The 26531-nt window shown below is 41.2% G+C and overlaps 1 long non-coding RNA gene across 1 annotated transcript; it reads right to left on the bottom strand.

Annotated features, from left to right (window-relative positions):
* Positions 1–2376: 2376 nt before the first annotated feature.
* Positions 2377–24097, bottom strand: LOC105473591 (uncharacterized). The gene is made up of 3 exons (XR_011625359.1): positions 23839–24097; positions 21474–21555; positions 2377–2465 (listed from the first exon to the last, which is right to left on the bottom strand). It is a non-coding gene; the product is annotated as an uncharacterized lncRNA (long non-coding RNA).
* Between the last annotated feature and the right edge of the window lie 2434 nt (positions 24098–26531).

Below are 26531 nucleotides of genomic sequence, written 5' to 3'. Positions count from 1 at the left end.
CCTTTGCCATCTATTAGGATGAGATGGAACGCTTTGGTGTCAGCTCAGTTAAAGTGGTATATGTGCTTGAACCTATCCATTCAAACCCAGAGTCAAGGAATTGTTAGGAGTCATTTCACTGAGCTTTCTGCTCCTGCAAAGATGAATGTTTTATACAATTCAGACTCTAGTTCTAATCATTGAAAGCCTTTCATTATTGCCCGGCCTGAGAGAGACTTCTCATTCAGTGCCTTCCATTCTTTTAAGGACAGGGGACATCTTTTGCTAAATGTTGTTGGAATACATAGACATTTAGTTGCAGCTCCTCAAAGAAAAAGCATCTCTCACCAGAGCTAGCTATCTTCAGCGAGGTCTTCCCTATTTCTTTTTTTGGAAACATGAAGCATATATTTCTCTGACTAACTGGTATTTCAAAAGCAAGCTCAGAAACAAGTCAAGGACTCCAGAAAGTTTTTAATTTGTAGAAATGTTTTATTTTTGATGTAGCCAAGGCAATTTAAACACACACTTAATCAGAAGCAGGGATAGGTTGGAAAATAGATCTGAGGTCTCAAGAATTCTTGGACGAGAAGACTACAGAGGACCTAGGAATATTTTCTGGACATGGGATTGTGGGCTAAGCAAGTGAATTCAGCAAAGGAGGTCACAGGAGTGGATCCTGTCAACTCAACTTCCTGCACCTTCACCACCACGTTTACCTGCTTTGTTCCTTTCCTACCAACCACCCCATTAATCCTGAACCGCCCCCCCGTCCCATTGCAGGAGCTGGTTTCCTTACAGACAAAACTAGGGTCAGAGAAAGTAAGCGTGCTGACCGGGCCAGGGTGTTGGATGCTCCAAAGGAAGTAAGAAATGGTGCTGAGCCATAGGCTGAGGCTCCATGGGGCAAAGCCACTACCAGAGCCTTGTGCCAGGGAGAAAGTCAAGGAGTACCAGGTTCCAGGAGCTAGAGCCAAGCACAAAGACCTGTGCCCAGAGATGCCAGGCCAAAGAAGTAAGGGAGAGGAGATTCCAGGTCACTAGCTCCAAAGTCCATGGATGCAGCAGCTTATTCAAGGAAGGCTCAGCACTCATAGAGCATGGGCTAAGATGAAATTGGAAGCACTTACTATTTTTCAGCTGTACGTTTCATATATCAGTCAAAGAAATTCATGAGTAGACACTAATTCCCTTCCTTGTATTAGGCATCTCTCGATCCTCTATTTCAAAGCTGAGGCCTCCCTCAGCATGCTGGATTCAATGTCCCTCTGCCTTCCCTATTACCGTGCACTAAATCTCTCTCTCTGGCTCTGCTGTCCTCAATCTTTCTCCCTTGGATCTTTCATATCATCCTATAAACTTATCCCATTTTCCCCACACCAGGAAAACCAATGATTTCCTAAATGCTGCCTTCTCCCTTAAGTGACTGAGAGAGAGAGAGAGAGAGAGAGAGAGAGAGAGAGAGAGAGCTCTGCAATTATGAATGTATACATAGGTCATAAAATTGATTTTTCTAATCCAGAAAATTATGACAAAGGTCAAGATGAAGAGGAGTGAGGTAGTATGCAGTTGGCTTCTGGGCAATTGATAATATTCTATATCTTAACCTGAGCAGTGAGCATTCAGTATTTATTTTTTAATTTGTTAACTGAACACCTAGGTTATATGGAATTTTCTATGAGTAGGTGCCTTTTTGAAATGTAGGAAGTTTTTGAAAATTGAAAAAACAAAACAGCAACAAATCCTGTGCTGGGGGTTCTGTCTCTTCTCCCTCTGGCAACCTTCCCTCTGTATTGTCTGTTCTTTCTCAGGCAGGTTTTCTACACAGCAAGAAAGTTTGCCATGAGCACACCTCACAGTTTGCAATCAGAGTGAAAAGGGGCACCTTTTCTCTGAGATTTGTATATCAGATCTCTGGGAAGACATTCATTGGTCTGCATGTGTTTATGCCCCCATTCAGTAGTTTGCCAGTAACCTGGCTCTCAGCAAGGAGGGAGGGACTGATTTTTAGTGTTTGCTAATTTCTGTGGTGTAAATACCTCCACCATGGCTAATTTCAAGCTATTGATGTAATGCCACTTGTGAAGTGGAAGGAGCCCATTCTAGCATGTCACTGCCACATAGCTGATCAAGTCAATGTGGCCAGGGTGATGAGACACATACTCTGTCCATCCTGGAGCAGAAAGCATAGCATAATTTGGACAAGACAACATGAAAGTTTACTCCAACAGAATTACATGCAGCAGGGAGGTGTGGCTGGCCAAAGGGAATAAAGAACTAGCACCAGAAAAAAGGAATGAATGCTGAGCAGCTGAAAAAGCACATGCCCGTTGGACTTTAACTTTTTCCTTTTCCCTTCCCTCTTCCCATTCTCTGTGTTTGGTCTGCATGATCTCATCCATCTCCACGGCATCAATCTCATGAAGTAATGATATCCAAAATCTTCAGTCCTCTCCTGGCTTCTGAGCTCCACCTTCACATTTCACCTGTCAATTGGATATCTCCATCTGCATGGTCCCAGTAACCACAAACCATGCATATCGTTAAGTGAATTCATTCTTCCTTCCCACAAGCATGTTGCTCTGGTTCACTAAAGACTTCAGAGTCATCTCTGACTCATTTCACTCTCCCTGGCTACCATCTCTCCATGAACAGCCCAAGTCCTGTTGATTTGTGCCTCTACAATATCTGTGAGTTATATCCTTCTTCTCTCCTTTCCAGTGCTGTTGTCCTAATTTAGACCTGCACTGTCTTGTACCTTGACTTTTAGAGTGACCCCCTTCCTGCTTTCCAAGCCTCCTCCCATCCATCCAAACTTTAAACAACACAACTTTTAAAAAATACAAGTGTGAGTATGCCCTATCCCTGGGTCAATACTTTAAAGCCTCCCTGTGTCCATAGGATGAAATTCAGACCCTAACTCAGCACACCAGGCCTTTGACACCTGGCTCAATCTTCATCATCTGGTCACACCAGGCATTCTCATGCTCCTTGGCTTTTACACATGCTGTTCTTTCTGCCCAGAATTCCTTCCCCATCCATTGTTTTGACTGGACTCTTGCTCATCTTTCAAGTCCCAACATAAAATGGAATCCCCCCTCATTTCCCACCCTCAACTATAGAACTATCTAGGCTCCCACATCTTGTGATCCAAACCTTAATAATAATACTTACATTGTATTACAGTTAGCCATTTATTAATAAATGTTTTGGATGAATGGAATGAATGGATGGATGGATGGATGAATGAATAAATGAATGAATTCTGGATGACTAATGGATGGGAAAGGCAAATGGATAATACCCACCAAGCTCTGCAGTCCTGGAAGGTTTCTGTTCAGTGATCAAAACCCCTTTTCTCCCTTATAAGCAGTAAAAGTTTTATTTAAGTGTTAAAAGTAAAAATAATAATAACAGCAAATTAGGCAGAGTCTTGACAGGACCATAAGCTCATCAAACAATTAGGTGAAAGATGCTGACAGTTCAAGAAGAACACATTTCCTTTTGAAAAAGCATCTGCATTTACACCTTATGTTCAGATAAACACGTTTTCTCCATTTCATTTATAATCAAATATGTTTTAATATTAAATAATTATTTTTGAGATATACCTTCTGCTGCATCCGTCTGCTAGGAGGTACAGTGCTGCATGATGTAACAGTAAAGCCTTTTTGTAGTAAAGCTGGAATCACCATGAATCCTGAGGCATTGTCAGCTTTTCGTGTGACTCAGTCTACTAAAGTGTAGGGGTATTAACTTTCATTTTCTCTCACTTTGCCAAAAGACAAATTTAGGCACAAGAAAAGGCAAGTTTGACTCAAAGGAACATAATTTGATCAGCGTGCTCCTATTTCTTACTCTAGTTTCTAGGACACGTTTGCCTTCTTAAGAAGGATTAAATAACTTCAAGTGGAAAATTAAGTAAAGAGAACTGATTACTATAGAAATAAGGATCTTGTTATTATATAAATGGTAAGACTGAAGGAGAAAAACTAAAACACAAAACCAAGGACAGACTGTGGAAGGAAAATTGAATCCAACTGCAGTGTTTTTCAAAATTTCATCTGCCAGTTTTAAATTCTACAGGATAATATGGTTTAAAATTTTCAGGTCATCCTTGGCCAGGTGCAATGGCTCACGCCTGTAATCCCAGCACTTTGGGAGGCCAAGGCAGGCAGATCATGAGGTCAGGAGATCGAGACCATCCTGGCTAACACGGTGAAACCTCGTCTCTACTAAAAATACAAAAAATGAGCTGGGTGTGGTGGTGGGTGCCTGTAGTCCCAGTTACTTGGGAGGCTGAGGCAGGAGAATGGCATGAACCTGGTAGGTGGAGCTTGTAGTGAGCCGAGATCTCGCCACTGCACTCCAGCCTGGGTGACAGAGCGAGACTCTGTTTCGAAAAAAATTTCAGGTCATCCTGTGGTTATAATTTCCTTCTTCATATTCATATTAACATTTGGGTATCTTCAACATGTAAATGAAAATTATCAATAAACCTCAACTAAATTATAAGAGTAAATACTTGATCCTAGATTGAAGTTCCTTATGGCCCAATCTTTATCTACAATGATAAAGGTTTGTGGCAGGAATAGGAAATATATGGGATTTTTGCCATTTTTCTCTTTCTCCCATGCCCAAGGTTAACAACAAAGGATCATAGCAGCACTTTGAGAGGCTGAGGTGGGTGGATCACCTGAGGTCAGGAGTTCGAGACTGGTCTGGCCAACATAGTGAAACCCCATCTCTACTAAAAATACAAAAATTAGCTGGCTGTGGGGCACATGCCTGTAATCCCAGCTTCTAGGGAGGCTGAGGCAGGAGAATTGCTTGAACCCAGGAGATGGAGGTTGCAGTGAGCTGATGTCACACCACTGCACTCCAGCCTGGGTGACAGAGCAAGACACTGTCTCAAAAAACAAAAAACCAAAAAACAATCATAGCGTTTGTTATTGTGATCTGTGTGCTAGTCTTCAAATCTTCAATACATTATTGGGGGCAGTCACCAGTAATGTTATCACTGTTAGCCCACATTTCAGTCAGGGATGAGCAGGAAGCAGCTGGTAGATTCAACCTAATAATTTTAAGGGTGCTTAATTAGGGACTATTGTTAACCTTTATCACTTTTAGGCCTGAAGGGACAAGTGGTTACAAGAATCTAGAAGTAGTGGCTACATGAAGAAGGCATTTGACAGGAGCCTTTGGTGGAAAGAAGCAGTCTTTGCAATCAGGAGGGAGCTGGGGAATCCATACCCAGACCTCACTCTCCTCCCTCCTCCAGTCTCCTGCCAGAGTGTTCCATTAACCAAGCCCAGTTGGTAGTGTACGGGTCAGCCTTCTGCTGCATGAAGCAGAGTGGAGAGTAGATTTGGACAGGACAGTGGAAGACATCTGATTGAGATAAGGTTGAAAATATGCTGCCATTTATAATTTCCCTCATTGTGCTGTATTTGCATGTGAGCGCAAAGACAAAACAGATGCCGATGCTAGGATGTCATTGACTTTTCATGTCTTCATTTCCCAGTGGTTAGGCAGGAGGGAGCCTGCAGACCTCTGAGACAGATGATGAAATTCTCCAAGCTTAGCATTCTAAACCAATTGAATTGTTGGCAAAAGACTACCAGCTGATGCTTTTAGAAAGATGTGATAGACTATTTTGTTTCTAACACGTCTCAAGCAAAGCACCCAAGAAAAATTTCCTCCTCTTTTTCATCTGTCTGCAGATGGGATCCTTGTTTCTCCGGAGTCATCCACAAGTGTTACTGATCTCCCCATCTGAAACCCCAGTCAGTGGAAGAGAGTGAGATTTCAGGGGAGTTTATTCATATCCAGTCTATATCGTTTTGATTGAAACCTGGTATCTTAACTCCAAGTGTCTCGTGATCTGCCATCACCCAAATGTGTTTTTGAGGCTTCATCCCAGTGGTGTTTTCTTGTGCTGCAAATAGAAAGCTGATGCTTTCTTTCCTGTTGTGGAAAATGTTTGTATGTCAGTTTTCAGAAATAAATATTCTAAAACTGTCCATGGAACATTCTAGGGTGAATCTTAAGAGTGGAGAAGGTCTTGTTTAAGTAGGGTTTGGTTAGCATCTGGCCTGTATTTAAATGATCACATTAGGAGAGCAGCCTGTGAAATTTTAGCTTAATTAACTACAATATATACTATTAGTGCAAAGAAAAATGGGAGAAAGAGAGGAAAACTAAAATTAAAAATGTATTTACTGCATTGCTTCTTTCCCCCTTTTGGTAAAAGGGTAAGTAAAACAAGGAGGTGCAAATAGGCATTTTATATATAATCAATTACTATTTCTCATCTGGTCATTAAAAATTCATTCAATAGATACTTACAGTCAGTGTGGTCAATGTATCTTATTTTTAGTGTTTCAACAGAAAAATGAAGGGAAAGTCTTGTGGCGTATTTTCCGGTTGTATTTAAAGACATTTATCTCACTTTAAAATCAAAGACTACTTACAAAACAATAAAATCTCTCTCTCTTATGCTGTATGTTTGAAGATCTTCCAAAACTTTATAAATAATAAGCTTCCAAATATCCTTGTGAAAATTTGGTTTTATTTTCCCTGGGCCAGAGAAATTACATGTGAGAAATAAAGGTCGAAAGTTACAGAGAAAATGGGATTCTCCTGTTTGTTTCCCCTTCACCCCTGCCTTCATGCCCCCTGTTTCCCAAGCTCTCCTTGACCTTTCCTTTTGCTCTCCTCTCTCCATTCTCTGCTATGGTTCTGTCATCCCCAAGTCCTTTCATTTAGTTCATTTTTATGCTTTCCTCCTTTGATTTCTCTTTAACACCTGGGTTTCCTGGCTTTTGTGAGCTTCTCATAACTTGGGGTCAAGTATTGGAGGTGCCTGGGTTTCTGAATATTCGCCAAACCCCACTTGTCCTTCCTGTGTCCTACTTAACTCAGTTCAAATTAGTTCGGCCTACCATAAGAAAAGCAGCACACTCAGCATAGGGGTGTGGGGAGTAAAAAGTCAACTTAGATATGGCGCCTGCCCTATGGAGCTTACAGTCAAATGAAGGAACCAACAGTAATTCAAAGTAATAATAAAACACATTATAATAAGTACAAAAATATATATCAGGTTCTGGATAGTGAAAACTTCCCAAGGAAGAGCTGATTCTAACCAAGCATAGATGAGCCTGGAAGGCTTTGTGAAGGAAGAAACATTGAGGATGGGCTCCACCAGAGAAGAGGGAGCAGGGAGATCTCTAGCCAATTAGAGGAGTCATGGCCTGGCATTGGCCAGAGAGTACCAGCTCACCCCAGGGGAGAGGGAGCTGTGGAATGAGTCATATCACTGAGCGGGAGAACACAGCGGGGAAAGGAAAAGGAAGAGGCAGAAGCTGGGAGACTGACAGATTCGAGGGAGAGAAGAGGAAAAGCTCAATGCAGGCGCTTAGAGAAAACCATGAGATTGGAGGAGAACTAAGAGTTCAGTGACAGGGAGGCTAAGGGATGAAAAAATTCCCAAAGGAAGGCATCCAAAGTGAGAGATTTCAATAGAATAATTAGGGTAGATTGCCATAAAAAGACACAAAGGTATTGAGTTTTAGCATCTCGTCCAAAAAGTTTGACACAGTGAAACTTAAGAAATGCAGCAGTGGCTTAACAGGATAGCAGGCCTTTTAAAAAATTTTAGGCATGAGGCTACATATGAGCTTGAACATGTGAGAAGAGGTTCCCATTAAAGACATGGGAGGAAGTGGCATCGTGGACACACACAGAAAGGTTATCTTGGAAAGATAAGGGACACAGCTTCCTGCCTCTGAGACTAGAGGAAGGAGGGTAGAATAAACATGAAGCAAATCTGATGCAAAGGGTAGAGGAGTTGAGGAAGTTTACCTAGGATGGCCTCCCTCTTCTCACTAAAGATTGCTAATGAAAGGAGCTAGGAGCTCTGAAAATAGAGGAGTGCCACTTTAGATCATGTGCTTGGAAAAGCTGATCTGTAAAAAGTTGTAAATGTCCACTTGGAATGCCTAAGAAGTATATTTGGGACACAGAATGAAGAGCAAGAAAACAACGCTGTCATAGAGATGGGGGGAAATGGAAGCTGGTTTTGAAAGCAAGCAATGCCAAAGACCAAAAAAAAAAAAAAAAAAAGGCAGCTTCACATTCTAGTTGTGTGCCTAAACCTCCGTCTTTACTGAGACATATGTATACCAAACAAAGAGAACCCCACAGAACAAGGGTGTGAGGTAGGAGTTTCTGAGTTATCTAGAGAGCTAGGCTATGGACAGGGCAGGAAATTCCTTCATAAATTACTGACATAATACTTGCCTTTTCTAAATGATCATAGAGCAAAGTACAATGAAAAGAGCACAGTGCTGGGCTCTGAGACTCCAGCGTTCAAGTCTGGGACCCCTACTTACTATTTGGGCAAGTTACTTAATCTCTCTGAATTTGATCTATAAAATCGAGATAATCATACCTACCTCATAGAACTGCCAGAGTTGGATGACATAAGCAATCCCCCTTCTTTTTTCCCTACTTGCCTAAACACTTTGAAAATCTCAAATTCTAAGTTGTGGAAAAGAGTGCATTTATTATATCCATCATGGTTCTATAAACATCTCTCTTAAAGATTTAAGGATGAGTTTTTTAAAGTCATGAAAGTAGAGAAAGGAATTATGAGGGATAATCTCAATGTAAATCTGGAAAAACCAGTAAGATACAGGACCTCCCTGAAGTTTCCCTGGGGTTTCCTCTGGTCTACTGTTTGCTGCGACTACCTCCAGAGCATGCTCTTCTGAATGCCTGAAAAGAGATTTGACAGGCAAGGGGGAACTTTGTGAAAGAGAAAAAAGGCAGGCACTCATAAAATCAAGATAATGGAAGGTTTATGTCTCTTCCCCTAGGAATGACAGAATCAGGTATCTGAGACTTCCTCAGAACCATCTAATCTGGGTGTCAGGAATTTGTTTCTAGAAAGACAGGCCCAGTCCTAGGATAGCAGAGCCATCTATTCTGAAGAGTATGATAAGTTAGGCACAAAACTAACAATAGCTGCACAACTCTTATTAGGTTTCCTAGTCACAAAATTCTCAACATAGACATTCCTTAGCTTCGTAAAAATATTGAAAGCAACCTCTTTGCATGAAAAGCACAGTACTTCAGCAAGAAAATGGAAGTGATGAGAGAAGAACTGTCAAGAGGTTTCTACCTTGCATCTGCCAGCCTACGTGCCACTGGCCTGGCCTCTACCTTCCCCTATCACTGTGATGACCTAGCCTTGCTCCTGCCCACGGCCAAAGTCTCCACCTGGGTGCTGGTCCCACTGTCCATCGTACCCAAGGACATTTGCTCCAGCAATTCCCTGCCGCCTCCACCCCCGACACTGCACCTTCAAGTTTTTCTCTAGAATGGCAGTCCTATCAACTTACAAACATGCCGTTATTTCTTACAAATAATTCTCGTCTTTCCCTATTTCCTCTTCCAGTTATATCCCATTTCCTCCTCTCTTTAAGAAGAAAACCCCTTGAAGGAAGCATCTGTTCTTGCAACCTCCAGTTGCTTCTCTCTTTCTCTCTCTCGTGAACCCAGTTTGGGCCCCCCACCTCTCCACTCACACTGCTCAAGGTCACCGGTGGTCAAGAACACTGCTAATTCTAATGTAATTTCTCAGACCTCCTCTTAATTGACCTATGGGCAGCATTTGGCAAAGTTGAATGCTTTCCTCCTCGAAACACTTCTCTCTCTTGCCTCCCGGGTTCTCCTGGTGTTCCCCCAACTTCACTGGCAGTGTCTTCCTCATCCCTCCAAACTCTAAATGTTGGACTTGCCCAGGGCTCATCTCTTGATACTTCGCTTTTGTAACTGCATTTACTGTCTTGGCAAACATTTCCAGTCTTACAACTTTAACACCACCTCTGTGCTGATGACTCCCAAAATTGTGTCTTCACTCTGGACCTCTCCATTAAACTCACAACCATCTACCCACTTGATTCTCCAATTGGATATCGAATTGACGTCTCAAACTTAACATGTCCAAAAACGAGTTCCTCGCATTCTTCTGGAAACTAGCTTTGCCTGCAGTCTCCAGTTGTTGGCTAACTCCATTCTTCCAGTTGTTTCAGCCCAAAGATCCTAAGGGCATCCTTGACTCTTTCCTCTCTCATACTCTCTCTATATGCTCTGTCAGCAAATAGTGTTGGATAATATATGTATATTATATATATATGTACACAGATATTAGGTATATATCTGTCATTCCTAGGGGAAGAGACACCAGCGTCTTTGCACTTGCTGGTCCCTCTGGATTGCTCCTCTGCCAGGTATTCTTACGGCAAGATCCCTCTCTTACTTAGTTACTCCATCTTGGTTCCTAGTTTTATATATTTTATATATATATATGTATAAAAAATTAAAAAATTATATATAATGTTTATAAATGATACATTATATAATATATAAATTATATATATATTTAAATTATAAAGTATATAAAATATATAAATATATATATATATGTCCTTCACATTCTTCACATCACCCTCTTGCTACCATTCTGGTTCAACTCTCCATCATCTCTCACTGCTGTGGCAGTCTCAGTCTTTCTGCTTCTATCCTTGCCCTCTGAGGTTTCTTCTCAACCTGGCAGCCAGGGCCATTCTGTTAAAAAAACATAAAGTTCAATCATGACACTCCTCTGCTCAAAACCTTCCAAGGATTCCCATCTCATCCAGAATAAAAGTCAAGTTCACATGATGATGCCCTCTTATCCCTTGACCCCATTTCCTACTGCTTTTCCCTCAATCATGTGTATGCAACCACACTGGCCTCTTTCCTGTTCTTCAAACAACTGAGGTGTGTGCTTCTGCCCCAGCGTCTTTGCGCTTGCTGGTCCCTCTGGATTCCTCCCTCTGCCAGGTATTCTTATGACAAGATCCCTCACTTCCTTAGTTACTCCATCTTAGTTCCTAGTTACTTCCAAGGGCTTGATTAGGCTTGGACATCACCAGATGCTAGTTGCTCTTCTTTCATCAGAGCAGCTTCCTTCACATCAGTTCTGTTCTCATGCCTTTTGTAGTCATTAGGATGTTTGCCAGCAGCTTCCAAGATTGTATCCTTCCAAGCTTGAAGACAACAGGAATTAGCAAAGCCTTTGTCCCTTCATTATTAGCAAGCATCTAGCAATTTAGAAGCACACCTCCTTTCCATCTTAGGAAAGCCTATCCTGCTTTTCTGCTTAATTTTTTCCTCTCCTTATCTTTTATTGCTACATCATTATACATTTTACTTACCTTGTTTGTTGGCTTCCTCACTAGAGCATACGTCCCACAGGGTCAAACATTTTTCTCTGCTTTGTTCACAAGTTTATTTCAGCACCTAGAACAGGACTACTCACGTAGTGTTTGTCGAAAATTTGAATAAATGGATTTTATTAACTGAATATATTTGAGTAACCAAATATATTGCCATCCAGTATTTTTTAAAGGTATTTGGGGAGAAATATGGCAGAAATCTAGTTTAAACTTATGCCAGACCTGGGAAGGATACTATGCAGTAGTAACCTTACCCGTTATAATCAAGAATGAGATCTCCAAGAACAGCGTTTTCTTCATTGCAGGCCGACGGCCAGCATCCAGCCAGACGCCTCATTGCCAATGAAGAGCCAGCTTCACCACCCTAAGAATAAGAAAACCAGTGCTCACAACTACCAAGCGAGGCATCACAGACAGGGTGGAATCACTTCTTACCGATTTACAACATCGCGGTGATGGGATAATATCTCAGGGCAGTGAGGAAAGGTGCTGTGTTATGGTCTTGGTTATAGTTCTGGTTATGGAGGGGAAAATTGGCTCTGTCCAGTTTGTGACCCAGTGACATTTCAAGGGCTCAGGTACCTTACTTGAATTAGATTTAATGTTCCTTTTGTATGAGTGAAACATGTTCTCTTTGTCGTTTTTGTTTTGTTTGTTTAAAGAAGGAAGCTGTACTTCAAACACCCAGGTATAAGAGATTAGTGGATAATAAATATGTGGTAGCATTTGAACTTACAAAGAAATTCAAAAAAGGGTTTTCCCCTAAAATATTAATTAAAAGACTAGTTGTGCGATGTTAGGTAAGTCTCCTGATTTTTCGGAACTGTAACGTCCTCATCTGTAATATAGTAGGGCAGGACATATGATCACTAAGGTCAATTTCTGCCCTTTTGTTATTTTTTTTTTTTTTTTTTTTTTTTTTTTTTGAGACGGAGTCTCGCTCTGTCGCCCAGGCTGGAGTGCAGTGGCCAGATCTCAGCTCACTGCAAGCTCCACCTCCCGGGTTCCCGCCATTCTCCTGCCTCAGCCTCCCGAGTAGCTGGGACCACAGGCGCCGCCACCTCGCCCGGCTAATTTTTTGTGTTTTTAGTAGAGACGGGGTTTCGCCGTGTTAGCCAGGATGGTCTCGATCTCCTGACCTTGTGATCCGCCCGTCTCGGCCTCCCAAAGTGCTGGGATTACAGGCTTGAGCCACCGCGCCTGGCCCCTTTTGTTCTTTTGTTGTGACACCAATTAACCCTTACAAGAATAAAATAATAATCTTTGTCTTATATATATTATGTTTGCTAATGAGGATCAAATGAAATAATGTTTCTGAAAGCTTTTGGTAAACTAAACACTTTGCCTATGCAAAACATTTATTATCACTCTTCTCTATAACTTTGGTAAGATATGTTTACTGTCCCTAAAATATTTTTGGAAAAATATACAACTCTAATGAAGAGCAATTGTGACAATCCTAATACATAAAGTACTTGGATAACTGTCATTTAAATTTCTTAAACGCTTCAGGTGTGGCTTGATCAGCTTTAAAGAACATCACCAGGAACATTGGTCTCCTTTCTCCGGGTCAGCTTCCTCCATATCAGTTCTATTCCCATACCTTTTGTAGTCCTAAGATGTCTGCCAGCAGCTTCTAAGGCTACAGCCTTTCAAGTTTGAATACAACAAGAACTAGCAGAGCCTCTGTCCCTTCTGTATTAGCAAACATCTAGCAATTTAGATGCAAACCTCCTGCAGTGTCTGTGACCTAGAGAAATGCGATGCATTTATTGGCTGGGCATGAGCGCTATCTGAAAGCTGGGCAGATCCCCGTCCAGCCCCCCTGGATGAGGAGAGAGTAAGGAGTGGATCCCCCAACAAAAAAATTGGTCCATGAAGAGCGTCATTGCTGAAGAGGTAGGCCACATGTACACATTTCATAAGAAAAATGTGAGCATTAACTTTTGTCATAGCTGCTGGATAACCCCTCCAATTGGCAAGAAATCTGCACGTCGTTTTTACTGTGCAAACGAGCAGGCTGTTGGGAGACTTTTGTTAGTAGAAAGCTCTGAGTTTGCAGAGTGGAGCCAAATCTCCCTCAAGAGCCCATGCAGTCTGCTGTGTTGATTTTGTTCTTGCTTTCAGGTAAGGCTGGCTGGAACAGATCAGCCATGCCATTAACAGCCATGAGAAGTGCTGTATCATTCACAAGCTTTGGTACAGACAATTTCTGGGCACCACATTTTCCAGGGCACCTCAGTGAGGCATCACTCTCGCACAGTTCAGGGAGGAGAACTCAGTCTATCCTCCAAGAGCACATTAAACACAACTTTGTGGGTTTGGTGGTTAGCTGCCAACAAGAAGACTGATCTCTGAATAAATAGTTCATGACAGGAGGACTCCAGAGTTCTTGGCAGAAAGAGGTGTTTCCAATACTAATGCTCCTTATGGCCAGCAAGGCGCATATGCTAAGTGGCCCATGTTTACTGGTAGTATTTGCATAAAGGATCAGCTCTCTTATTTTACTCAATGCCAAGATTTCCCAAGATGAAGGAGATGGTGGATCCTCAGCACGAATATGGTAATGTGGCTGGTGCCACTACAAGCCCTGTAAACAGTGTAACTGTGGAGGCTGTACCATCAACGTGACAGGTTTTCACATGAGATTACACTACTATGAATATGAATTTTCCTCTGTGGCATATGAGAACTGAATCTTACAATGAAAGCTCTGCTACAAGGAGATTTGGTTAAGCTGTCAGACTGTTAAATAAATGGTCTCTTACAATTTGTTTATACCTCTACTGAGCACAACGTTTCAATAAAGAAGGAGAATTTTAACTGCCTGAAGGGAGATGGGAAAGCGATTACAGAGTCTCTGTTGGTGGCTGACCTTTATCTCATTTCAGGGACTTTATTTTTCTAAGCATTGAGGAGCAAACAGTAAGAAAGTTCCTTCTAAAGATGCTGAGGAAAACCCCACATCTGTTAAAATAACTAAACTAGTCCCTGTTAGCCAAATCAGGGGCTTTCTCACGCTAATTTGTAATGGGAAATAGGAATCAAGGTCCACAGTGGCAAAACGATTTTGCCTTTTTCCTACTTTCACTGTGATGCCATTCCTACTTTCACTGTGATTTGATACGACTCTAAACTAGTCCCTCGTGTGAAGGCAAGGTTAAAGAACAGGAAAGAATGAAAACTCCTAAGGTCTGGGGTTCACATGATGTCCCTTGCAAATTATTTGCCTGCCTAAATATTTTGGGTCTTTTGGTTTTTGTGATTGCTAAATTCTGTCCCAGAGTATTTGTCACCAGAATGACTACAGAAAAATTTGGTTAACAATGAAGTGCCAAAAGCAACTGCTGCAGTTAATTCTGATGCTCCCAACAGTCAGAACCGACTGCTCTCCATAAGGGATTCATCTGTGGCCATGTCTAAACTCCTGTTTACAAAATGGTGGGAAGGGATTCGCTGAAGCATGCCAATGTAGCCTATATTTATTCATGATGGGATTGGAAAAAACACATCGAAGGCAAGTTTTTTCTCAAAAAGTTTTAGAGAGACAATTATTTCCCACTTGGCAAAGGCAGGGAGGCAAGTGTCATGGTTAAGTGTTCAGATGGACCTACTCGAGTCACCTAGCTGTGTGACCTTAGGCAAATTACTCAGTCTCTCTGGTACCTGGTTTTGTCACCTCTGACGTGAGGATAATACTAGTTTCTAATGCAGTTTTTTCTTGAGAATTAAATGAGATAATGGGCATAAAGTTCTCAGCATAGTTTCAGGCCCATTTGACGTGCTAGATAAATGTTAGCTATTATTATTATTACCTGATTTACCTTAAATATTAGCTCTTGCTCCTGCTAATTGAAGACTATAAAGGCAGAAAAAAACTACAATAATGTTGGAAGATGCTTGCTTTCATGTTTGCAGAGATGAAGATCCAATATGTTCTACCTAAAATATAAGATATTAGGAATCCAAAGTTTCCATTTCAAAAGCCAACTAGAAGTGGTAAGAGATTTTAATTTGGGAGGTAACATAAGGCTCCTTCTAGGATTACCCTAATGAACATATCGTTACTTATTTACTTTTGCTTTGAATGTGCCGTTGCAGAAAGAGTTTGGAGAAAGTGCTGGACAAGCTGGGAAGATAAAGTATAAGTATAAAAAGTTTCCAACCATCACACACACACACACACACACACACACACACACACACACACACACAGAATCTGAAGAAGAATTGAATTTTCTGTCTGCTGAGAACAGCTACCTCTTTGTGCTACCCCTAAATTTGCTGAAATGTTTCCCTTTATGGTGGTGCATTTGAAAAGGGGATTAAAAAACATGTAATTTTTGTTTTTATGAACATTACAGAGCCAGTCATATACTGGAGGCCACAGGGAAAGTCCAGGGGCCTTTACGGCTGGAATGAAATCCTGAAGGCCCTAATTCCTGCTGAGAATCCATCAGTGCCAAAGGCCCATGGAGAAGGCGAGGAGAGAAAAAGCATAGGGCAGCTGCTGCCATCTACACGTTCATTTTGCCTGGCAGAAGGCTTGACCATTTCCTCCAAATGATATAAAGCAAGTGAAAAGCAAGTTACAAATACATGCACTTTTGAAAATTACCACATGGACACAGAAAAGAAAAAGATTCTCCTTGCTTTTATTTTAAGAGAAAGATACTCTTCACATTTCCTTTCTTTGAGAAAGATAAATAAGAAATACAAAGTAGGGAAAATAGGTGGTGAGACAAAAATTCTTATTTTTTCCTTAGCCAATGACCTTTGAGAAATTGAAATTTCCTTTCAAGGAATTAAAAAGGAAAAATAAGCAAAAACTAAAGCCGCCTTCTGGCTTTCTTTGTTACCCTACCCATTGAGCACGACTGACAGGGTGGCCGCTGTAGGACGATTCACAGGCCTTCATTGTTGAGTCGTTGTCTCAGGTGGTGCGTTGGAGGTCGCCAAGGCTTTGGCCTGCAAATGGACTGAGAAGGCCATTGAACAGTGTGGCGCTTGCTAATTAGTTGCAAATTTGGCCAGTTTCTGCATGTGAGGAAGCTTGAGCTGAATATGGCCCCATCTGCTCTGAAAATAATGATAACCAAATTTTAAGCAAAGGCTTTTCTTTAACAGGGAACTCCTACCTACAATAATTTTTATTTTTGTCATTGCATTTTTTTTTTTTTTTTGGTTTAATGCACGAAGACTGTTTTTTCAGGATGTTGTTGTCATGGGACGGGCTAACAGGCCTCCTAAATTTAAGGAGGTATTCTTCATTTCTTTTGTTGCTTTCATTGAGCTAATTCTCCCTCAATTTCTGAACCCTGCAGAAGACATTTTAGAAAACTGGATTTAAATTTAGCTCTGCAAAGTCAAGTAGCTTCCCTTCATTCCATCTACCTCTGTTCATTTTTCACTGCTGTGCAAAGGCCATGTCTCCAAAAGGTGATTTACTGGAGGCTGACTTTTCCTGGAAAAAAAAGTCAGAAGACTCTTCCTATTCCTATAATGGTTTCTAAACTGGGAAACTCATTTCTTCTTGTTTCTATGTGTGCTTATTTATTTTTTAGTCAGGCAATAATTGCTCATTTTTTTCCCTAATTTACTCATAGTTACCTGGGGTTTAAAACCAGAAAAAAAAAAAAAAAAAAAAAAAGGAAATAAAAAGAAAACAAGTACCAAGAAAAACACCAAAACAGAGTATGACTTTTCTCAGATCCCATGTCTGGATTCCAAAAATAAGTAAGTAAGCAAAGGTACAGAACTTTTGCATTTTTCCTCCCTCTCCTAAAGGCCTGACCAGAGAAGGGTCCCCTACCTTGTTGTTGTCACATCTCATCTTCCTGCGTTTTCTTTTTGTTTGTTTGTTTTTTTGAGATGAAGTCTCGCATTGTCACCCAGGCTGGAGTGCAGTGGTGCTATCTTGACTCACTACATCCTCCCGGGTTCAAGCGATTCTCTTTGCCTCAACCTCCCAAGTAGCTGGGATTACAGCACCCGCCACCACACCCAGCTAATTTTTTTGTGTTTTTAGTAGAGACGGGGCTTTCACCATGTTGGCCAGGCTGGTCTCAAGCTCCAGACCTTGTGATCCACCTGCCTCGGCTTCCCAAAGTGTTGGGATTACAGGTGTGAGCCACCTTCTTCCTGCATTTCCTAGGAGCTTGCACAAATAACCCTCATTAGCTGGATGGTCCTAATAACACCCCAAAACTAATTTTCAGCAACTTAAAAAAAATTCACTAAGAATGCAAGTCTTATACCACTTGCAGCAGATAACCATTTCTTGGTTAAGTCATTATAATCTTATTGCTATGAGAGGGACTTTGCCTGTATATCCATCCACTCTGTATCCCAGAATAATGAAAATTCTGCAAGAACCTTTGCTGATGGGTGCACCTTTAAGTTTACAAAGACAAATGATTTTAAAATTGACTCTATAGACCACTAGTAAGGAAATTGACCATATCCAATTTTGAAAGCCCTAAGACCTAAGAGAAACTGCAAATTAGCGGAAGGTAGTATGTTTCTGGTAATGTGAAGCCAAAGCTGATATTGGTCCAGCGAAGTGTTGCAGGATTTGGTAGAGTGGGTTAATATTGTCCCAGCAGGTTAAAGGTCAACCCAGACATGAAATGTGTAGGCAGCTTTAGGCCTAGTACATTTGCAGTTTCTGAAGAACTGAAGTAGTAACAGGAGAGTGGTTGGTATGATTATACTGGTGCTCTACGAGCATGCGATACAAATTAAAAGATGTAGCTTAGGCTATTATCTTGCTTCTGTAGAAGTAGTAATGACGGTAGCAGCAATAGGAGTTAATATTTATTGAATATCTGCTGTGTTCTAGACATGAGGCTTAGCAATTAGTATTCATTACTCCACTTAGTTCTCACTGGAGCCCAAGTGGGAAACCCTTATTGTCCCCCATTGTATAATTGAAGAAACTAAAACACAGAGAGGCTAAATAACTTGCTTGGCTTAATCAGTGGTCAAGTAGTTGAGCTGAGACTTGAACCTCCATTTGATTCCAGAGGGAAATCACTTACTCACTATCCTCCATTGCCTTTCTGCTACATTACTCTGCCACTATAGTTTATAGAATTATGTGCCTGGGCAGGGGTTGCCAGGATGGTGCCTATAGCCAAGACTTTCATCATCTGAAAGTCTTTTAAATAACATTTCTAGTTTCTTGTGAAACCTTCTCATTGTTTAACAATCAACTTAAATTCCCCCACTTGCCTTTCAAACTGTTAGCTGTCACTTTCTCTTGTGTCATTAGAAGATCAATCAATATGATCGTCTTTTTTCTCCAAAGAACATGAAAGCAAAGATAAATGTTATGGTCTCTATACCTCCTTAGTTAACATCTCCAGGCCCCAAACTCTCAAGAGAGTCCCTGCACGTTGTAATATTTGGGCACTGTCCTTGCTGAGGTAGGTAACCTTGGGTATCTAAATCCTGGACTTATACACCTAAGGTGCAAATGCTAAGGTGCAAATCACTGAGAGGTAATGTGATGTGTAAGTCCTGTTTTACTGTTCTCATGTAAATCAATTTCCCCTTCAAACATTGCAACACAGCATTTGAAATTCAGCTGAAAAAAGATTTATTCAAGTGTTTTCTTAAGTGCAGGTTTTCTTAGTTGTTTTGGTGTAAAGGGAAAATGCCATTTTAAAGACTTACTTTTATGAGAACTAAAACTTTTTATGTTCTCCTGTTTTTTTTTTTTCTCTTCCCTCTCCTCTCCTCATCCTATTTAGCCTTTCTCAATGGCTTTATTTTCACCAATACCACTTTTAAATTGAACATATGCTTTAGAGTAACAAAAGCTAAAGAGTAGTGTGTGTACTGGATTGATTTTCAATTTCTTTTCAAGAAAGGCTAAAAAAGCTTGGCTCAAAAGAAGGGCAATCAGAAATAGAGCATTTTGCGTCTTTCTTTCACAATACTCAGTGCTTGGTTTTGGTTCCTTATTTTTTTCTTCTTCGAATCTTGGTCCACATTTTGCACTACCCTCACCTGTACTATCTTGCAGACTCCGCAGTCTCGGTCTTGGCCAGTCTGCAAGTGAATTCTCTTTATGTGATATGATTTTTAAAAACAGAAGCAGTTTGTCATCTCAAACACTAGAAGAATGTGCCATGTCACTCTGCTGTAACTCCCTCTCTTCCGTCTTTCTCTCCCATTCCATTAAGTTTCAAGGGAGCAAAAGCACCCAGGAAGTTTTTGCTATAAACGAAGCTCCCTTGAGGTGGACGATAATAAAATGGAACAGATAAATGACCTCCTTTGTCTTTCCATGACTGCTTTATCAGTTTAAGGAGCCAAATGACATGGCAGGTTTGCATTTCTATCTCATGGAAGTTGGCATATTTTTTTTTTGTAGCCACATCATAGTTCATCTAAATTTGAATACATGAGACACACGAATCCAGAGTTAGATGCTCTAACTTATTTCTATAGCAACTGGAGTACAGTGCTCTATAGAGGGGAGCCACTCAATACGTATGTGCCAACTTCAGCACCTCTCAGCCTTACAAAGATGCTGGAACGCTTGAGCAATTCCCAAGACAGGAAGCAAAAAAGTGATAGGTTGTTGCTGATAGCTTAGCTGCCTGGAGCCTCAATAAATTATTAATATGAGGGGATGAGCTGATGAGCTTCCGATTTCTATGGAAAAATGTAAGGGGGAACTCCCCCCAGTGAATCAACCAGAAAGAAAACGTTTCTGAAACATATTGAAATATATAACCAGAAGGATAATTGCTATTGAAAATTAGAGGATGGGGAGCTGTGACCAAAATTTGATGATATCATTTAATTAAAAATATTTGTAAGCACAGATGATGATGATAGAATTAACAGTGCTGCCAAAGTGTTTGTTCACAAATTAGAGAAGGGCTGGGACATGGTATCAGTTGAGCCCTCACAAAGGGGCATGGAAAAAGAAGTAGAAAAACTGCAAATATTTATGTTTTCCTATTTGATATTACTTCATGCAGCCTTGCCTCCTTCCCCCTCCTCTCTGAAGTCAGCAAAGTGGAAAAGCTGAGACTTTAGGGCCTCCAGCTCTGGAAACAAACTAACAGAGTAAGGGAAGTAGGAGGAATGAGAAAAAAGTTCTTTACCAGTTAAATATGCATTTGGGACTATAGGATCCTCTTTAAAAAGAAAAGCAACAACAATAATTCCTTAGAGAAACTGGCAGAAGAGAAAGGCGGAGAAATGTTTGAGTCTTAGCTCTGTGTCAGGGGCCAGTTAGTGAACCTTTCTGAACTTCAGGCTCTCCATCGGTAAAGGTGAGATCAGGAATCTACTTCCGCCCTTCTTGGAAAGTGGCATTGAAATAATGTATGGGAAAGTCCATTTTGGAGTCGGGGGGCTGGGATTGTGGTCATTGGGATTTCTGAGTTTATTTATGTCCTGTGGCTGCCCTGAAAAATTATCACAAACTGGGTGGCTTTGAACAACAGAAATGTATTATCTCACAGTTCTAGAGGCCAGATGTCCAAAATCAAGATGTTGGTGGGGCCATGCTCTCTCCAAAGGCTCTAGGGGAGAATCCTTCCTTGCCTCTTCCAGCCTCTGGTGGCTCCAGCATTTCCTTAGCTTGTGGCTGCATCACTCCAATCCCTATCTTCTCCTGTTCTTATAAGGACACTTGTCATTTGATTTAGGGCTCACCCAACTAATCCAGAATGATCTCAAGATCCTTCACTTAATTATATCTGCAGAAACTCTTTCCCAATAAGATCACATGCACAGGTACTGAAGGCTAGAATCACATGCATAGGTACTGAAGGCTAGAATCACATGCATAGGTACTGAAGGCTAGAATCACATGCATAGGTACTGAAGGCTAGAATCACATGCATAGGTACTGAATGCTAGAACTTTAACACATTTTGCGAGAGGGAGGCACAACCAAACCACTGCACTGGATTTCTAAGCCTCAAGACATATGGGTCATCATAGCTTACTATGAATTAGTCTAACCTGATAACAAATTTGTACAAAGCATAGCGAGAGTGGTGCTCTGCTAACTAAAGGAGAGCTATCTTGGAGCTTATGATATTTGGAGGAGGGGAGATGAAAGTGGAGTACCCCTGGTGATACATTCAGGATCCTGAGAGAAGTTGGAACCACTGTCCTGGCACTGAAAGAGAGGTTGGAGGGGATGAATGAAAAGTTAAAAACAAACTTCACCTTCCTTACCTTCATGTCCAGGGATCTGACAGCTGCTCCTGTCATGGCCACAGAAGGTCACTTGAGTGCCTCTTTGTCACATTTCTGCCACCTGTACCATAAGATTGATCTGTTACATAAATGTAAAACGAGAGACACTGGTCTCCCTGAAGAACAAGCGTACATTTGAATCAGGTAGCCAACCCCTGTGGCAGGTGGGACTGCATCTTCATATAATTTATATATATACTGTCAGGGGAGTTCCTCACTGTGATGAACAGAAAGCAAGGGTGTGTCTGGTTCTTGAGCCTGTAGGAGGATGCTCCCTAACAGACCACCCATTCTCATGCCATAATCCTGTTAGGAACTGCGATGAACACAAAGCACTATTAAACCAGGAATGCATGATCCCATTAGGAGCCTGCCCTCTGCAGAGTTCGTCAGCAGAGCCTTAGGTGCCCTCTGGAGCTGCTTTTATTGGCTTTGACACCTCTGCCTATTTGTAACACTCCTAGAATAACTTTGAAGTCCAAAGGGCATTTTATTGATTGATTGATTGCGAGACAGGGTCTCACTCTGTCACCTGGGCTGGAGTGCAGTGGCGCAATCTTGGCTCACTGCCACCTCAGCAGCCTGGGCTCAAGCAGATCCTGATCCTCCCACCTCAGCTTCCCGAGTAGCTGGGGTTACAGGCATACTCCACTACGACTGGCTAATTTTTATTTTTATTTTTTGTAAAGATGGGGTTTCACCATATTGCTCAGGCTGGTCTTGAACTCCTGGCCTCAAGTGATCTGTCTGCCTTGGCCTCCCAAAATGCTGGGATTACAGGAGTGAGTCACTGCGCCTGGCCCCAGAGGTCATTTTAGGAAGTGGGGCCTGGACTCTAAAGCTCTTCCGTGTTCTAAGATCTATGCTATACATTCATTTATTCTAAAGAATAGCTAATGGGCAGTGAACATTCTAAGCACTATTCTAGTGCTGAGGAGGCATTATTTCTTTAATTCTCACAAGAATCTTGCAAGATAGGGAGATTATTGCCTCCTCCGTTAAGGTTAAGAAATGATGATTAGAGAATTTAGGTAATTTGCCCAAAGGCATATTGCTGGTAGGTAGAGAATCCAAGAATTAAATCCAGGTATCTCTAACGGCAAAGCCCATGCTATAGAAGGCCTGGAGGGTGACAGGGACAAGCTGCTTGCACAGGAGAGAGAAGTGGGGAGGGAACCTGGCAAAAAGAAGTTTTTTCTAAGGAAGAAGGGCTCAAAAACCTAAAAACTAAGACCAGGGAATTTTCAGACCATGTGACAGGGACAATCTGTCACTGCTTACCACCCTTGCCCCGTGTCCTTTCAAACAAACACTGATCAGACAGACTAGATCTGCCCGCGAGAAGGTAGTGAAAGCTGACATATGGAAATGTTTCAGGTCAGCTTTTACTAGAACTTCTGGTTTGAAATCAGGATCGCTTAAAACACACACACACACACACACACACACACACAAGACAGATGGTTGTTTTCAGGAAAGCTTCCCTTAAGAAATGGAATTCCGTGTTCTTAATTAACACAGAACAAACCCTATTTTGGGTGTCTTGCCTACCTAGCCACAATTTTTCCAATTTTATAAACATAAGATGGGCCTCTCCACAGTGATACTGTGAAGAGAGTGGCCCAGCTTACTAAGAGGGATTCGAATATGTACAGAAATACAAATCAGTAGAGACCCTTTTACCACTTTAATAAGCTGGTGTGAATAATTTTGAATCTGAGACCACTAGGTATTTAACATGCCCAGCAATAATGGAATATGGCTGTCTGAATACTTCTAAATGATTTCTATTTCAGAGTTGGGAAACACCAGAGAGACTTTTGTTACTCCAGTTACAAAAAAAAGAATTTCTTCTTGGGAACTCTAATTCTAGAAAAGTAATGGATAACTGTATACATGTTGGAAGAGGAGAACCATGCGAGCCTTTTTGACATATCATATGTAAACACCAGTTCCAGGCCCTGGCCATCAACTCATATAAGAAAAATATAATTTAAAATGGCTACTTTTTCAAGTTATTCCCATGAATAATTATGAAGGGAGCCATATTTCTTGTTCATCAAAAAATATTTTTTTTCACATGTTAACTCCAGGAAAGTTCAAATAATGTACCTTTCTGCTTAAAAAAAAGTGTTCCAGATATTACTGCCACATAACAAACTCTCCCAAGATATAGCAACTTAAAACAACCACCATTTTAATAAGCTCATAGATTCTGTGGGTCAGGAATTTGGATAGGGCACAAAAAGGATGTGTTCCTTCTGCTCTGTGACATCTGAGTTCTCAGATGGAAAGGCTCAAAAGCTGAGAGTGACTCAGTGGCTGGGGGCTGGAATTCTCATACCTGGGATAAAAAGGTGGCTTGTGGTGTAGGGCTGCTGACCAGAGCACCTCCATGTGGCCTCCCCATGTGGCTCAGCCTCCTCACATGCATGGTGGCCTCAGGACTCTAAACGAACGTGTTTGGTAGACAAGGTAGAAGCTGAATGTCATGTTGTGACTCATATAATGATTTCCACCATGCTGTATTGAACAAAGGTGTGAAAAGCCCACCCAGATTCAAGGTGAGGGGACACCACCTGTTGATGGAGAAGCAACAGGTCACACTGTAAAAGATAAATGTGAGATGGAAGTTATTGCTTCAGGTGAGATATATATATATTTTTTTACCCAGGAGGCAGGTAACAACAATAGTAATAATGATAGTAACTAAATCTTACAGCGCTCACTATGTGCTGGACACTGTTCCACACCATTCACCTATATTCATTCAGTTCAGCCTCAGTGGAAATTGGGATACAAAGAGGCTAAGAAACTAGCCCAGTTACACAGCTAGAGAACAGTGAAACCAGGCTTCAAGCACAGGCAATTCAGTTCCATTTGCTGTGTGCTTTAACTCCTCCTCCATAGTGCCTCTCCAGTCCAGTGAAGAAACATAAAGTATAAGGAAACACAAACTATAAAGTGACATTTACTTCTAGGCTAGACTAGGGAAAGGGGACAGACCTTTATTGATTATCCACCACACGCCAGGTATTATGCATCACACATTACCTTTCTTAATTCTCCTAATAACCCTGTAAGGTAGGTATTATTACTGTCGTTTTACAGAAGACAGACTTGAGGCTCAGAGGTGTTAAGTAACTTGAGCAAAGAACAGAGCTGTCAAATGTTGGCCCTGAGATCTAAAGTCAGATCCATCTTACTTCAATTTACCTGCTCTTTCCCCTTTCCATAGCTGCAGTCTGCCTCCTCTTGAGGGTCTTTGTGTCAGGGTCCACTTGAATCCTAGCTCACATAATTCACTATGGAATCTTTCAAGTCTTGATAACATGGCATTTTAGGCATGTAGCTGAATAATTCGGAGCAGCTAAAATCCCTTGTTTGATTATGGAGCTTTGGGGACTAATAGTGCAACATTTGTGTTTGTCTCTGTAAATTCCTGCTGGACATGAACTGTGACTTTTATCTTAGGTAATAAGCCTGAATTCTGGAAAGACTGTTTTTTTCTCTTTCTAAGACTATGACTTACAGAATACCTGACATTTCCAAGAATTTATCCTTTGCCCTATCAGACCATTAAGTAAGCAGTAACTGCTCTGAAAAGGTCTGTGCTTTGCTTTGTCTTCAGCTATAATTTGATAGGCACTCAACCATAACATTATGATTATGAAGCACTTAGGCAGGACTGTGCATCTGCAAGATGCTGTCTAAATATTTTCTGATCTTGTGCTTCTTCCTCTAAGTCTCTAATCCCAGCTGTGCTAGGTCCTTAACTGATTCTGAGAAAGTTCCTTGATCTGTCATGGAAGAAAGAGACAATTTGATTTGGGAATCCAGAGATATTTGTACACACATTTTTATTCCATTAATGTGACTGACAGCTTCAGCTCTTGCGCCAGAGAGCTCTCTTTCAACTTGCTTCCTGGGCTGACAACTGATGTTTTAACTTGCTCATGACCTGTGGACTCAGAGGGTTATACTGCTTGCCCTTTGCTTCAATAACAAAAATGGCACCAAATCTATCATTGCGTAAAGTCTGACACTGTGCTTTCCAAGGCTAAGACTCAGTGGACTTTCCTAGACTTTGTCCAGGGAGAAAGTTGAGGGTTTTCAGTTATTTATACTCTTATGATGCTATAATGACATTATTTGGAATCACATCTGTTCCTAATGGGATAGAATTTAAACTAATGATGGGAGATCAGGTAGAGTCACAAAGGTTTTAGATAGCTACAGAATTCACCAACACAATATTCAGGCATCAGTGCAAATAGGAAGCTAGTGAGTGAATGATATCTCTTATCGGGATACAAAAGCCATTTGGATGTGTTTATCTTAGTTTGCTTTCTAACACAAAAACTCCTTGACAAGGTGCCAAGCCCTTTTCATCTTAGTGTAGGCTCACTGCCTAGCACATGGTAAGTTTTTAGTAAATCTTTGTCGACTTGTTCAGAATTGTCTCAGAAACTTGCTTACAGGAATTTGTTTAAACTTGGAATGCATTGTCAGAGAAATTTAAGGAAGAAAGGCCTCAATTTTTTATGTGTGGCTCAAACCCTTCAGTTCTCCGGCCCAGTGCTTTCCTTTTGAAATCATCCTTAGCATTCAGTGGGCTGGAGTGTATTACATAGTAGCTGTGATTTACTCATTGTCCTACTGGGAACCTTACTTATAACTTACCTAATCTCCTTGAGGGCTGCAGAGCTGCTCACGCAGTGCCTAGTACATGCAGTGGACACTTACTATAATTTGCTGAGTGACTGCAGTTACTGAACCATCCATCTTATGAGGAAAAGCTTTTCTATTAAGTTCCATCTTGGTCACAGAAGTTACTCATCAAATCCCATTCTGGATGAAACTGCTGTTCTTTGCAAATACTTAAGATATGCATGCTTTGGTGCTTGCCTTCAATTTCCTTCAGAGAGCACCAGAGTGGGTGGAGGCCATTCCTTTCTATTTTTTGAGGCATTACTAAATGCAGTATTCATCCAGATGAAAAATATGCACATAAAAACAGAATTATCTTAATCTCAT

This window comes from Macaca nemestrina, chromosome 7 (assembly GCF_043159975.1).
Source record: "Macaca nemestrina isolate mMacNem1 chromosome 7, mMacNem.hap1, whole genome shotgun sequence".
Classification (NCBI taxonomy): Eukaryota; Metazoa; Chordata; class Mammalia; order Primates; family Cercopithecidae; genus Macaca; species Macaca nemestrina.
Note: the sequence above shows the minus strand (reverse complement) of the source record. Positions and strands in the feature narration are given on the sequence as shown.